Consider the following 15,815-nt stretch of genomic DNA (forward strand, 5'->3'; position numbering starts at 1 on the left):
CTATTATGCATGGAGGAAAAAACAAGTGGGCAAGGTCACAGGCAAGATGAAAGGCGCTGTCCTGACAGCTTTGCAAATTGAAACTCTCTCTTTAGTTATAAAAGAAGCACAGTATAGGCGGTGATAGTGCAAGATACCCAACAAATGTAAAGCTCAGTCATGCATCATTGTATTGTTGGCCTTTTTGCCAAGACTGCTGGTGAAGGTGACAATTGTGATGGTTTTGGTGATTTTGGACACCTGTTCATTGGAAATTGAACTAAGGCTGCCAAACTCATTTCTCATGAGCCATTATGAGACAGTAACAATTTGGGGTTGTTGCTAATCTGGTCTGGGTTAGAATTGGAATTTGTTATTTTATCTGGATAGGTTTGCTAGTCTCTATTTAAACTCGTTGCTTTAGTGTCTTTCAAAGCACTGAAGATGGATCCAGCAAAATATCTTTAAAACAGTTGTAATATTTGTGCTTTAAATTTAGGGCCCAGCTGCCAGGTTCACCCAAACCACACTTGGTATAGGGCTCATGGAGGAAAGAGAAAGGTAGCAGTAAAGTACACTGTTTTACAATATCCAAAGGCTGCTTCAAATTTTTCTAGCTAGAACAGAAGGTGTGATGGTAGCATGGATATGCATACTTCAATCTAGTGTTAACCTATTTAGCACAGGTAACAATAGTAATGAAGACCTGGGGGCATGGACTTCAGTGTGGGTAGCAATCCAATTATGTATCCAGTGGGTTCTTACTAATACGGCTAGCTTGTTCTGCCACATCTTCCTGTACTAGCTAGATTAAAATTATTATGGGGATGCCTACCTGCACTACAGTCACACTTTCATTTGCTGTATAGATATATCCTCAAAGACATTCTGCATCCCCTGTGCACCACCAGAATCGTGCAAAGAGGATGGAGACAGGGGCCCAGACAATACCTCTTAAACTATTTGCTGTGGAGTGATCTATTTGTTCAGTGAATTTGCATGCTTTGCTAAGTACTGTTTGGGATATACTTAGAATGGACATGAAAACCAAACTGGGTGCAAACTTTGTTTCTGCATGAAAAGGTAGATAATGAAACAATGGAAAATTTCCCCTTTCCTCTTTTAGAACTGAGTGTACAAGCACCTCCCATTTCCAAATGCAGCATTTCAGTGCTGGCAGTGGAGAGTCTGCACAAGAGGACTTTGTACGCCCTGCACATCTCAGTGAAGCTCCCCACCCCCCACAGTGACTCAGTGCACCATAATAATTGAGGGGAGAGTGAGGGTATTTTGGGTATTTCACAATGGATCAGGTCTTGTGAGGTTCCAAGAGCAGACAGCAACTTACTCAGACAATGATGACTGATTGAGGGAGCACAGCAATTCACAGAGGATTCTCACCAGCCTCAAGGATTGGACCTATAATATTAATCCACTATGGCCAAACTCTGTGTTGGAGGGGGGGAAAAAAGGCCACCAGATCTCTACTACCAGCATGGCAGTGGCTGGCCACAGGCCAGCTATGTAGGTTGAAAACCCTGAAGCAAAAGGGAATTAGGATTCCTTCCCTCTGCCCTGCTGATTTCAGCTTATGCAGGTTTAGCTCCATTTTTGCAGAGTTGTCCCTTTCAAGTTACAGCACAAATTCTCTTATGGAGAAAGCACCACATCATATTACAGCAAGATATGCATAGCTGCCATTTTAGAGTGGGCCTCCAATAAATAATAAACTATTATTCTCAAACGTGTCTGCTGGTATTTCTTCTCTGCAATCGTGAAATTTGCTGCTGTTCGTGATAATACTACTCAGTGGGGAACTCTCCCCCTTTCCCTCTACTATTTGTGCCTGCTCATGCTATAAGGCAAGCCAGAGTAATCGGAGAATCAGCACAGCGTGAATCTTTCTCACACTGTGGAAGTCTCATTTCACTGCATGCACTGTTGAAGGGCCATTGGAAAAGATCATGAATGTCTTTTTGTTTTGGGAGCTTAGTGACTGGGGGAAGGGCTAGTTAGAAACACGGAATAGGATCCATCTCTCTGTCTGCATTGCAGTACAGTATTGTCAGCACTGCAGTACTGTAACAGGGAAGTGGAAAGACATCCAAATGGGAGATAAGCTTCCTTTAAACCTAAAGAAACCTGAGAAGAGAGAATAAATTAAATTATTTGCCACTCAAACTATTGAATTTCCTGGGCCACATCCAGGTAAATGTCCCATTGAAACCAGATTCGCTGTTGAAACCAAATGGATGTTTTGCCTGAGAAAAGTGCAGGGTGAGATCCAGCAAGCTTTGCATTGGCTGTTTAATAGTTAACACTATGTTTTAGTCACGGGTATTTTTAGTAAAAGTCATTGCCAGGTCATGAGCAGTAAACAAAAATTCACGCCTGTGACCTGTCCATGACTTGTACTATATACCCCTGACTAAATTGTGGGGGAGGGGAGGCAGCTTGGGGGTTCCGGGGGTACTGCACATGCCCAGTGGGGGTGGCCCAGGGGGTGCTGGGAGTGCTGCAGGGGCAGCTCAGGGACACTGGAGGGATGGCACAGGGGCACCACATGTGCTGGGGGGGTGGCTCAGGATCATCGCTGGTGCTGGAGGAGGGCTCAGTGGCGCACAGCCAGGGACCCCCACTGGTGCTTGAGGAGGGAGGTTGGTTGGGTGGGCAGGCTCCCTACCTGGCTCCATGCCTCCCTGGAAGTGGCAACATCCCCCTCTCTCAGCTCCTAGGTGGAGGCATGGCCAGGCAGCTCTGTGCTCTGCCTCCACCCCAAGCACTTGCGCCTCATCTCCCATTGCCTGGGAACTGCAGTGAATGGGAGCTGCGGGGGTGGTGCCTGCAGGTGGAGGCAGCACGCCGAGCTGCCTGGCCATGCTTCTGCTTAGGAGCTCAGAGCGGGAGATGTTGCTACTTCCAGGGAGACAGCAAGGTAAGTGCCGCCCAGAGCCCTCACCCCATCCTGTGCCCCAACCCCCTACCCCCTCCTACACCCAAATTCCTGCTGCTTCAGGGGTGTGTGTGCAGTGGCATGCAACTGCTCCAGCAGTGACCACTTAGATAGATTAATGAGTTTGCTTAACAGCCAGTTGGCTTTTAGCTCATGTGGTAGGGACTTATGCACTGAGCTCCAGAGGTCCTAGGTTTGATCCTGCCTGCCAACAACCAGGATCTGTTGGCGTTATATATGCAGTGAAATTAGCCCCTCACTTCAGAGACTCATGTTTTGCTGATGCTGAGGAAGATTTTCTCTGAATGAGAGGAGTAACAGGTAAAGAAAGTGTAAGAATACAACCTCTCTAGCACTTGTTTGAAAAGCTCAGAATGTTCTAGACCATGTAGAATTCCCTTGATGAATGTGCATTTTTATCATGCAGTGAGGTGTGGAATCATCTAAACCTAGAGTGGAGCATTTGCTTACAAGATGGTAATAAGTAAGTAAGTGTTTATAGGAACTAAACAGTTGTTATAAATTAAAGCTAGAGAGGCAGCATGGTTTAGTGGCTAGGGCACTGGACTGTAAATTAGGAGACCTGGCTTCTTTTGCCACCTCTACCACTGGCTTGCCATGTGACCTTTGACAAGTTATTTCACCTCTGTGCTTCAATTTCCCTTCCAAACCTTTGTCTTTCTTGTCAAGTTAAGCTGTAAACTCTTTGGAGCAGGGATTCTCTTATTATATGTTTGTACAATACTTAGCACTGGGGTAGGAGGGTGTTAATCTTTCTTGAGATCTCTAGGTGCAACCTTAACAATAACAATACAGTGAAAACCAAATTCAAAATAAAACCACAAATGCTTTTTTAAAAGCTTTCTCTGTTTACTTGTACCCGTGTTTTGTCTTTTCGTTTTCATTTTTTCTTTATAATGGTGATGAAATTACAGCCAGTGAAGAAGAGCCATATCCTGCAGTCTTTCATCAGGCAAAACTCCTGTTGATGTCCACTGGATGGTTGCCTGAGTAAGCATTCTAGGATTATCCTGTAACAAATAGATCTGACACACACATTGCTGAGAATTTCATTATAGTATGTAGAACAAAGGACGGGTAAGACAGGTTGAAAATAATGAGAGGAAGGTGACTACTGTTCCATCAGAAATGGAGGTGTGTGTGTGGTGGGGGAAGGATAGTGTAGGGAACACCCTGTAGATGGCAAAAATTACAGGCAATGAAAAGACAGACACTCGCAAAGAGCACCTCCTACCTATCTTTGAACCTGACAGGATGAGAGGCAGATAGACAGTCAAAGGAAAGAGTGATATTCTGGAGCTGTAAATCTGGAGCAGACTTTCTTCTCTTTTCTCTTTCTTTGCTCACCACATTTGTGTCAGGTTTTGATCCATCTTTTGTTTGTCTGCCACTTCTTTCTCTATTTTTTATTCTGTGTTGGTCTTTAATCTCTGTTTTTTCGATTCCATTTTTGTTTCCTGTCTGAGACTGTTGCATCTCTGTTTTTATTCTGTAGCATCTTTTGTCTTTGAATCCTTCTGTGACACTTTCTTCTGTCCTCATTGTCCACTCTCTCAATTTGAAATGGTGTACTGAGTGTGAACAATAAGTGAATTGATTCAGAATGAATTGACAACGGCCATAGTGAATGCTGAGCTGTAGACTTGCTTGGAATTGATTTTTTTCACCACCTCCTTGAGCTAGCCCTTTAAGAAAGAGGGACAATGGTGGAAAGACGAAAACATAAGCTTTTTCATTCCACATTGAAAACTCAGACTGGAAGAGATCAGAGAGGAAATGACAGGTTAAGAAGGAACAAGAGTAGGGCCTAAAAATTGTTTATAGAGGTGTGACAGAAAGGCCTATTGGTGGTTCACTACCACCAGCCTGTCAGCAACTCTTGCTAGGCCGGACATACCTACTACACCTAACACACTGTTATCATGATATAAAACCAAAAGGTGGCATGTAATATATCCTTGGAAAACTAATAATTCAGTGACTATTAATATTCCTGCATGATGAATGTATGGTGTGTACAGAGGTATAAATATGTGCTAGAATTATGTTCTCAAAATGTATATGGCAAGCCACGCCTAAGCCACGTCTATTCCAGAGAAAGGAATGTGGTTCCACCTGCTGGAACGTGTTTCCAATATAAGAACTTAAGAACGGCCATACTGGGTCAGGCCATCTAGCCCAGTATCCTGTCCTGTGACAGTGGCCAATTCCAGGTGCTCCAGAAGGAATGAGCAGAACAGGTAATCACCAAGTGATCCATCCCCTGTCACCCATTCCCAGCTTCTGGCAAACATAGGCTAGAGACACCCTCCCTGTCCATCCTGGCTAATAGCCATTGATGGATCTATCCTCCATGAATTTATCTAGTTCTTTTTTGAACCCTGTTACAGACTTGGCTTTCACAACATCCTCTGGCAAGGAGTTCCATGACTGTGCATTGTGTGAAAAAATACTTCCTTTTGTTTGTTTTAAACTTGCTGCCTATTAATTTCATTTGGTGACCCCTAGTTCTTGTGTTATGAGAAGGAGTAAAGAACACTTCTTTATTTACTTTCTCCACACCAGTCATGATTTTATAGACCTCTATCATATTATCCCTTAGTCATCTCTTTTCCAAGCTGAAAAGTCCCAGTCTTATTAATCTCTTTCATATGTTCTTATGTGTTAACCATTTCTATCTTTGCTCCTTACACCTGGTATCCCTTAAACTGGTGACTTTTTGTTTAGTAAACTTGTTCTACTTTTACTATAAACCAATTCAGTGCTATGAGTGCAATAAGAATGTTTGTCAAGCGTAGGGTGACCAGATATCCCGATTTTATTGGGACAGTCCCAATTTTTGGGTCTTTTTCTTATATAGGCTCCTATTGCCCCCCACCCCCATCCTGATTTTTCACACTTACTGTCTGGTCACCCTAGTCAAGCGCCAGTTAAATTAATGAACTGCAGTATATTGTCTCTTTAAAGGAGCAATGAACATTCTGTGAATGTTCCAAGAGAGGGCTGGATGCTGCAGAGAGACATCTCTGTGGAACTCAGGAATTGAAGTTCAGTGTTTGTTAGCTGCAAGGCAAGATATGGACTTGCAGAGTCCAGGAGAGTTTGCTGGCAGGGCAGACAAGCTGGTGTGTCAGAGAGTTGTAACACATCTTAGCTATAGCAAAACTTTCACTTGCTGAATCTGAGAGGGGTAACACAATAAACTCACAATTCTGAGAACATCAGCAGATTGTGACATTAGCAGACGACTTTGGGGAAATTTGGGACTGGGAAGGTGTTGGTGTCACTCTGCAACTGGTAACTGGGCGATGGAAGCCAGGGTGTGACCTGCATGCTTGTTGGTGTCAGGACGGTCAGCCTTAGCAGCATAGCATTTAAGGCACCCAGAGCTGCAGGGCATGTGGTGGCAGTACCCCTTACAGTACCCCTAATGTCATAAAGAGGCATGATGACTGAAAGTCAGTTAAAAATTATAACAAATTGCAAAATAGAGAAAATGCCCTTAGCCATTCATAAAATGCTTTGAAATGTCCTTAAAATGTAACGAAGAAGCCTGCTACTTGGGAGCCGAGTTGCAAAACTAATCCTCTGAGGCAATATTACTTTATTGCTGCATGACATCTACGTATGACTTGAAAGGAAATAAAAAATATCCAGGAACAGAAGGCTTATAATTGAAAAAATTTGACAGAAACTCCTTTGTGTAGTGTTCCATATCTAAAGATTTTTCATAACCATGTCAGAATCTCATTCCTAATAATTTCACATGTTGAGATAAAAGTGTTATCTAAAGGATAGTGTCTGAATTTATATTAATTTTTCAGTTATTATTTCTTGAGTAGATCCAGATTCAAAAATCTGTACAACCAGTGGCAACTGCCAGGTTTCTTGGGCTTTTTTCTTTTCTTTTCTTTTTTTTTCCGACTGAACTACTTTTCTTACAATGTGCCAGAACTTGACATTTCTTTTAAACTTTTTCTAAATTTCAAAGGAGCAAATAAATTTACAACACTGGAAAGTTTTACAGTTTCTATGTTTAACTGCTTTTTGATGTGTTACATCTCAGGACATTAAATAAAAACATGTTCTGCATAATCTTAATTGAGAAGACTCTTATCTTTGCCTGTAATTACTGATGAACAAGATTTCAGCATGGATTGAGCTGTAAGATACATGAATTGCATACACTGAAATCGGAACAGATTTTATTCTTATTTTCTTGTCCTGGTAAAGTATTGTGTGTTAAACCTGGTATACCTGCCACCACATAGGTGACTGTATTCTAGTGATTGCTGGAGTGTTTTCTATTTTATATAGCATGTAACTCCCTTGGAGATGCTTGAAACTGAGAGGTGCTATATAAGCATAAGCTAGTATTATGAGGATTTCAATACTTGCATAGTAAAACATGTCCTTTGAAATATCTAGGAATGAGCGCCTCAGTACCTACTACAGCATGAGAGCTTTTACTGCACCCTAGGCAGTGAAACAGAAACCAAGCCAATTCTACTTAAAGTCATAGAGATGTCAGCCATGGCTAATATGGGACTGCATTTTACCCCACCTTCATTAGAGCTGTACAGAATCATAGCACTCACCTCAAGATTGAAAGGATTGGCTGTCATCTAAAAGATGGGTGCTCTGGGCTGGTGGGGAGGCTCCAGCTTGCTTGGCCCATTTCCCTGGCAGCTGGGCCTGGGAGGGGAGCAGAGGGGGTCCGTTGAGCTGCCGTCCCGACCAGGCTCTCTCTCAGGCAGCCATCACGCTTTGCAGAGTAGCAACCCAGAGTGGCCAGCTTCAGCTGGCATGAGAAGCAGCTCCCTCCTGCTCCTCACCTGGGCTTGGCTGCCAGGGAGAGCGATGGAATGTGCTGGGTGGGAGGCACAGTGGGAGAAGGACGTAGGCATCCCCCTGCAGGTAACTCTGGTGGGACAGGGAGAGTGTGGTGGCACCAGGCTGGGCGCAGGGCAGGGAGTTTACTGGGCAGAGGAGACATGTGAGACGGTTACATGTCCTCCCCTTTAGATTGTGCCGTCCCCCCCCCACACACACTATGGGGAAGCAGCAAAGAATCCTGTGGCACCTTATAGACTAACAGACGTTGATGACAGATGCTGTTGTCATCATGAACAGGTCTGACTACCAAAAGGAGGCCGCCAGACAACTCTCCAACACCAAATTCTACAGGCCACTTCCCTCAGATCCCACTGAGGAATACACTAAGAAACTGCACCATCTACTCAGGACACTCCCTACACCAACACCGGAACAAATCAACATACCCTTAGAGCCCCGACCAGGGCTATTCTATCTACTGCCCAAAATCCACAAACCTGGAAATCCTGGAAGCCCCATCATCTTGGGCATTGGAACTCTCACTGAAGGACTGTCTGGATATGTGGACTCTCTACTCAGACCCTATGCCACCAGCACTCCCAGCTATCTCCGTGACACCACTGATTTCCTGAGGAAACTACAATGCATTGGTGACCTTCCAGAAAACACCATCCTGGCCACCATGGATGTAGAGGCTCTCTACACAAACATCCCACACGCTGATGGAATACAAGCTGTCAGAAACAGTATCCCTGATGATGCCACAGCACAACTGGTTGCTGAGCTCTGTGCCTTTATCCTCACACACAACTATTTCAAATTTGATGACAATATATATCTCCAGATGAGTGGCACCGTTATGGGCACCCGCATGGCCCCACAATATGCCAATATTTTTATGGCTGACCTGGAACAACGCTTCCTCAGCTCCCGTCCATTCACACCCCTTCTCTACCTACGCTACATTGATGACATCTTCATCATCTGGACCCATGGGAAGGAGACTCTGGAAAAATTCCACCACGATTTCAACAGCTTCCACCCCACCATCAACCTCAGCCTGGACCAATCTACACGGGAGGTCCACTTCCTAGATACTACGGTGCAAATAATTGATGATCACATTAACACCACCCTATACCGAAAACCTACCGACCGCTATGCCTACCTTCATGCCTCCAGCTTCCATCCCGGGCACACCACAAGATCCATTGTCTACAGCCAAGCACTGAGGTACAACCGCATCTGCTCTAACCCCACAGACAGAGACCAACACCTACAAAATCTCCACCAAGCATTCTCAAAATTACAATACCCACACGAGGAAATAAGGAAACAGATCAACAGAGCCAGACGTGTACCCAGAAGCCTCCTACTGCAAGACAAACCCAAGAAAGAAACCAACAGGACTCCACTGGCCATCACATACAGTTCCCAGCTAAAACCACTCCAGCGCATCATCAGGGATCTACAACCCATCCTGGACAATGATCCCACACTCTCACAGGCCTTGGGTGGCAGGCCAGTCCTCGCCCACAGACAACCTGCCAACCTGAAGCATATTCTCACCAGTAACTGCACACCGCACCATAGTAACTCTAACTCAGGAACCAAACCATGCAACAAACCTCGATGCCAACTCTGCCCACATATCTACACCAGCGACACCATCACAGGACCTAACCAGATCAGCCACACCATCACCGGTTCATTCACCTGCACGTCCACCAATGTTATATATGCCATCATATGCCAGCAATGCCCCTCTGCTATGTACATCGGCCAAACTGGACAGTCTCTAAGGAAAAGGATAAATGGACACAAATCAGATATTAGGAATGGCAATATACAAAAACCTGTAGGAGAGCACTTCAACCTCCCTGGCCACTCAATAGCAGATCTTAAGGTGGCCATCCTGCAGCAAAAAAATTTCAGGACCAGAGTTCAAAGAGAAACTGCTGAGCTCCAGTTCATCTGCAAATTTGACACCATCAGCTCAGGATTAAACAAAGACTGTGAATGGCTTGCCAGTTACAGAACCAGTTTCTCCTCTCTTGGTTTTCACTCAACTGCTAGAACAGGGCCTCATCCTCCCTGATTGAACTAACCTTGTTATCTCTAGCTTGCTTCTTGCTTGCATATATAAACCTGCCCCTGGAAATTTCCACTACTTGCATCCGAAGAAGTGGGTATTCACCCACGAAAGCTCATGCTGCAAAACGTCTGTTAGTCTATAAGGTGCCACAGGATTCTTTGCTGCTTCTACAGAACCAGACTAACACGGCTACCCCTCTGATACTTGACACTATGGGGAGGCATGAGTTGTCTATGCTGAAGACTCTTGCCTACCAGGCAGGCTGTCTTGGCTTTCTAAATACTTTGTCACCCTTTTGAAGTGTTCAGCTACATTTCTTGTACTTTGTTTTTCCTTTTGGATTAAAGTTGGACGCTGTTATAAAGCAATAATATGTTTTGGCTTCTTCTACAGCTTACTCTCTGGCATTCCTCCAGAGAATGGGTTTCCTCATTGATTTTTTTTTAACTACTTCAAATAAATTTGAAAGACTTCATAAACTGCTAAAAATGGTTCTTAATTTGTTGTGTTTTCTCTGGTTTTGTTTTTTGTGAAGGGTGACCTTTGGGTAATTGATTTTAAGCATGAAAATTACCAAGTAGGAATTATTTGCTGCTTGTGGGGAATTAAAAACAATGGAAAATATGACTCCAGTCTAAACGACCAAGCTTGCTGGCTCAATTTTTGAGGTTTTATTCTTATAACCTTATTAAGTTTGAGAAGCACATGAAAGTGTGTCAGAAATTTTTAGAAACATTTGAAAGATGGTGATCAAATCTACTAATTATTGATCCAGCAATATTTGCAGTTAAAGAATCTCTGTGCATCACAGAACAATGGCCTAAAGACAATGTTGCATTTATAGATTGATAGCAAATCACTTCCTTCATTACAAGAAGTCTTACTCCTCTTAACAGATATATAACAGTTTTTTAACATTACCTATTCTAACCTGTGTTATTAATGATTCTAAGAAACAAAAAATAATAAAGCTAATTGACATTGAATATGGAATTTAGGAGAGTGTGAGAATGACTCCATAGCTCAGTGGTTAAGGCATTCACATGGATTGTGGGAGACTTAAGTTCCTGCTCAACATCAGGCAGAAATAGGATTTGAACATGAGTCACCTATGTGCTGGGTAAGCATGCGAACCACTGGGTCAAAGCATATAAAGGGTCTGCTACCATCTTTGGATATGAATACCAACTGGTGATAGGTGCCTATATCCCTCTTCTGGGCAAGGCTTACGCCCCACTCCTCTCCTCTGCACTTCCTACTGGCTAGTTTAGGTGGTTCCCTGCTCAGTTTGCTGGTTTTTGTGGATTGTGTTTTTAGGTGCCTAACTTTCCCATGCATTGTTGGGGGAGCATGGTCACCTAACTCAGGGCTATGGATTCCACTGGCACTATGTCTATACTGCAGCTGGGTGCAAGCCTCCCAGCCTGGGTGGACAGACTCATGCTAGCAGGCCTTGTGCTAGCAAGCTAAAAATAGCTTTGTGGACATTGTGGCACTGGTGGAGGCTTGGGATAGCCATCTAAGCTCAGACCCAGGGGTTGGGTAGGTCTGAACTCAGGTGGCTAGTCTGAGCCTCTGCCGGTGCAGCAACATCTGCACAGCAATTCTTAGGGTGGTAGTACAAGCCCAGCTAGCACAAGTTGCTGGGAGCGGTGGCCAGTAAGTCCCTCGGCCCACGCTGCTTCCAGCAGCTCCCATTGGCCTGGAGCCGCGATCGGCCGGACCTGCGGATGGGGCAGGTAAACAAACCGGCCCGGCCCACCAGGGGCTTTCCCTACAGAAGCAGCGACCCCTGTTTGAGAAACCCTGGTCTACCTGGACTGGGAGGCTCAGGCCCAGCTGCAGTGTAGACATGCCCTAAGTGGCAGGGCACCTCAACATTAGACATTACAATGCTGAGTTTAAGTCCCCATGGTGGATGTAGCCAAAAGTCTATAATTACTTAGGTTGGAATGTAGGCGGGTCACCATTAGGTAACAAGCTCAATTTTTCAAAAATTCACGAGCTGTATATTAAAACTGTAGTTATTTCTCAGCCCGTTGTATTTGGGATACCCTCTGAGTTTCTTCGTCAATGTATGTCTACTCTGCTAAAAAACCACCAACAGCTAGCCTGTGTATGCCGACTTGGGCCCATGGAGCTCAGGCTGCAGGGCTATTAACTGGAGTGTAGATAGTCAGCCTTAGGCTGGAGCCCAAATGCCTACAATACAATTTTATAGCTCTACAGGCCAGCGGCGCCAGAATAGGAGGAGTGGGGGCATAGCCCTCCCATTTTTTGAAAGTGGGTTTGCTATGGGCCCTTCCTGCCCTTCTCTCCCCCCTGAGGCCCTGCCCCTCCTGGCCACGCTGCCAGTTGGAACCTGGGCAGTTGTGGGGCACTACGCCATGGACCCTCCCCCAGCCCAGGTTGGAGGGCCAAGAGCAGCCCCCGGCCCATGTCCCCGCCCCATGGGCCCCCCCCTCCCAGAGCATGTGGAAAGTCTGCAGCTCTTCAAAGTTGCCTGTGGAGCTCTTACCATGGCTGGGCTGCCACACCCCAGCCAGAGCCAGGTAGGGGTAAGAGCCATGCAGGCAGCTGTAGGGAGCCCCGGACCCTCTTGCCTTGGGTGGGGGGTCCCAGGGCAGGAACATGGGCCAGGGGATGCTCTTGGCTCTCCCACCCTGGGCAGGTGGAGGGTTCATAGCACCATGCACAGCTCTTACCCTGACCTGGCTCCAGCTGGGGGGGCACAGCCCAGCCACATGGGCAGCTGTGGAGTCATGGCCCCTTCTACCCTGGGAAGGGGGCCCTGGGGCAGGGACATGGGCAGAGGCTGCTCTCAACCCCCCCACCGGCAGGTGGAGGGTCTGTAGCTCCCCACAGCTGCCCACGCAGCTCTTACCCCAACCCAACTCTGACTGGGGGCCACAGCCCGGCCATGATAAGAGCTGCACGAGCAGCCGTAGGGAACCATGAACCCACCTGCCCTGGGTAGGAGGTGTCCGTGGGGTGGGGACATGGGCTGGGGCTGATTTTAGCTCCCCCACCCCAGGGATGGAGGGTTTGCCACTCCAGCTTCTGGCTTTGCTGGGGGTGGGGCCACAGAGGGCAGCCCCCCCCTCACTTTAAGGACGGCTCCGCCACTCTGCTCCAGCCTGCGCCAGCTGATGGGCCAGCTGTGGGTGTTTTATTGCAGTGCAGACATACCCTTAGCTGGCTAGACAGTCATTCAGCACAAATGGAGGGAGATTAGTGAATCCGGTTCTGAGACACCTAAGTCAGCATTCTAGGCAAGGAGCTGCCTAAGCTAACCAATGGGAGATGCCAAGGAGAGGGATGTTTCCAGAGCCCCACCCCCTCAAACTGTTCAGCACTTCCCTCTGCTTTGGATTCTCACCTGCAAATCCTTTCTTGGAGTTAAGTGCCTGTGCCATTTTTGCAAGAAGCTGAGGCTTTTCCTCAAGCTTTTAACCCAGCAGTTGGGGTATTCAGTTGGCATGTAGGAGACCTATCCCAGTTCAAGACCTCCCTTACCTCTCACGTGAGTACCCTAATCACTGGGCTATGGGATAGGCTGATATGAGGAGTTCTCGGTCTCTCCTGTTGAAACTGTTTTGTGGTTGATAAATAAGTATAGAGTCATTGGAGCAGGGGGATTGGATCCTGTGGCATGCTCTAACCACTAGGCTGCAAGTCATTTTTATTCTTTCTCTCTATGGCCTAATGATAATGAATCTTCCTCTTCTCCCCCTTCACCCCCATTTTGTGTGAGTTTGCATATGGGGCCCAATCCTGAAGGCAAGCTATGAGCATGCTTACCAAATTGGGCTCCATAGACAAGTCAGGCAGAGCAATGCCTAGCTTTTCCTGGTTTGCTCATTCTCTGACAGTTAAGTGTTTGGCTGTGTAGAGTGAGGCAGCAGTGCACATGCACAAAGGCAGAAACATAGGTGCTAAGGGAGATTTTGATGCCAAAAAGTTAGGTGTTGAGTGAGTTTAGGTGCCTAGAGGGTGTGGCAGCATCTGAGTGGGGATTTTGTGAATCCCATTAGGGCCTGATTCTGGAATTTAGGTGGCTAAGTCCTTCTGTACATCTCACCCAACATGTCTATCAGCACAGTCTCCTAATACTATATGGATGCATAATATTAGTATTGATTCAGAGGGAAGCATGCCACCTTCTCGTGCACCTGGGTGGTCATTGCAGGTCTCTTTTCTAAGTATTGACTCAGCCAGACTCTGGAGATTTCACATGATCACAGCACATGGTGGCAGCAATAAACAAATAGCTCACAGGGTCTGCTGTGGATGCCTGAAGCTGAAGATTTGCTTTTAGAACAATGTTATATTTATACAAAAGTATTCAGAGAGAGTTCTCAGATTGTTCTGAAATATCACAATTTGCCGCATCTTCATTCTGTTTCTTATGGCTTTCTGCTTCTGAGACCTCTTCCTAGCAGACTAAAATCATTCCAGATGTAAGATGATAAATTAATAGAACAAAACAAATTGGAGTCGGTAGGAGTGCACTTAGCACTAACAAGACCCATCTGAGTTTCACAATGTCTCTAGCCTTATTTTTTATAATTGCAGATGTCAGAATTTCTTTTCATTAATTGCTGCTACACAAAGCTTATGGACAGTGGGTTTTTTAAAAGGTTTTATGGGGGAGCGTTCTCTCCAATTTCTGGTAGGTGTTGTACACATTTTTCCCCCTCCACATTACAATCACTAGGGATCTGTCTGAAACTTCCTAAGCTTAATTAGTACTTTTAAGATTATGAAATCCATCAGTTCAGTCCAACAAGTGGCCCCTCATGACTCAGGATAGTCAGGTAAGAATTCAGCAAAATATTGTATTTTCCAGACTACAAAAGAGACATAGTAAAGTGCTGAACTCTTCCTACCTCACCCCACTCCAGGCTTAAACTTAATAGAGGGTTTTGTGACATCCAGCATTATGCTTGAGTGTGAAAAGGAGCCAGGGGTATTTGCTAAGAGGCCTCTGAAGTTGCGTGCTATCCTGAGTTTTCCCCTTTCATTTGGTTCATGAGAATAAGAAGCTGTGTTCATAAGTGTTGTTTTTAAGTAGCATTTTTATTATGCATTTTTTTCAGATTGAGATTTTTTATTTTCACATGGTTAAGTGGGGAAAAGGATTATCCCATTTAAAATGTGGAGCAAGGAGGATTAATTGATCTGACTTCAATAATACATTACACGTTCATAAATCTCCTTTGAGACATTTGAAAAATCATTTAATTTTGAAGTGTATGCAAATGTGGCATATTGAAAAGAAGGTTTCAAAAGATTACAGAATCGATTATATAAATATCACAATTTACAATCCAGTTAGACTAGTAGAGGGCTCCGGAAAGCAGAGGCTTTACACTGCTCAGGGTTTACTAAGCCATCAAATATTAAGATACCTTAAATTTAAGACAGAAAATATAGTGTTGGTAATAGAAGTGCTCCCAGACAGATGGATGTGGCCAACTAGTTCTTTTCCATCTCTTATTTCTGGGATTCAATTACCAGCAAAGTCCATAATGTTATCTGGAAGGATATTATGCACTAGGTTCCTTGATTGTGAACTTGGGAGCTAGAGAGCTTGCCTGGGAAACTATTTTTCAGGTTCCACATGTCCAGACATAACTGACTCTTGTCTGCTCTGATCATGTTGCACCATTGTGCTCAGGGCTGCTTTAGGATTTTTGTGAGGTTCAGTGACCTGACTAATTTTTGTATTAAACAAAAGGGGACATTTGGGCCACCCTGTCTTCTGCTGCAGGAGATGCAAAACCCCTCTGCTTGTGCACTTTTAAAAATGTGGTATAAGGGACAATTCTCCAAATGAATTGCAGGTCTCTGGAGTTGCTAGGCTCCCATCTATTAGAAGGTTTGTGTATGCATTCTGGTGAATGTTATATATCACTTCACAAGCCTTAA

The 15,815-nt window shown here is 45.1% G+C and overlaps 1 protein-coding gene across 2 annotated transcripts in view; it reads left to right on the forward strand.

Moving 5' to 3' along the window:
- Window positions 1–15,815, forward strand: part of LOC123343644 — an 82,483-nt gene that overhangs the window by 31,015 nt on the left and 35,653 nt on the right. The window contains exon 4 of one of the 2 annotated variants that reach the window (XR_006572300.1): window positions 1,106–1,667. The exons of the other annotated variant lie outside the window; for it this stretch is intronic. The gene's annotated coding sequence lies outside the window, so the exon portion shown is untranslated. Of the gene's footprint in view, window positions 1–1,105; window positions 1,668–15,815 lie in introns of those variants that run through there. 2 annotated transcript variants of the gene reach the window in all.

This window comes from Mauremys mutica, chromosome 11 (genome assembly GCF_020497125.1).
Source record: "Mauremys mutica isolate MM-2020 ecotype Southern chromosome 11, ASM2049712v1, whole genome shotgun sequence".
Classification (NCBI taxonomy): domain Eukaryota; kingdom Metazoa; phylum Chordata; order Testudines; family Geoemydidae; genus Mauremys; species Mauremys mutica.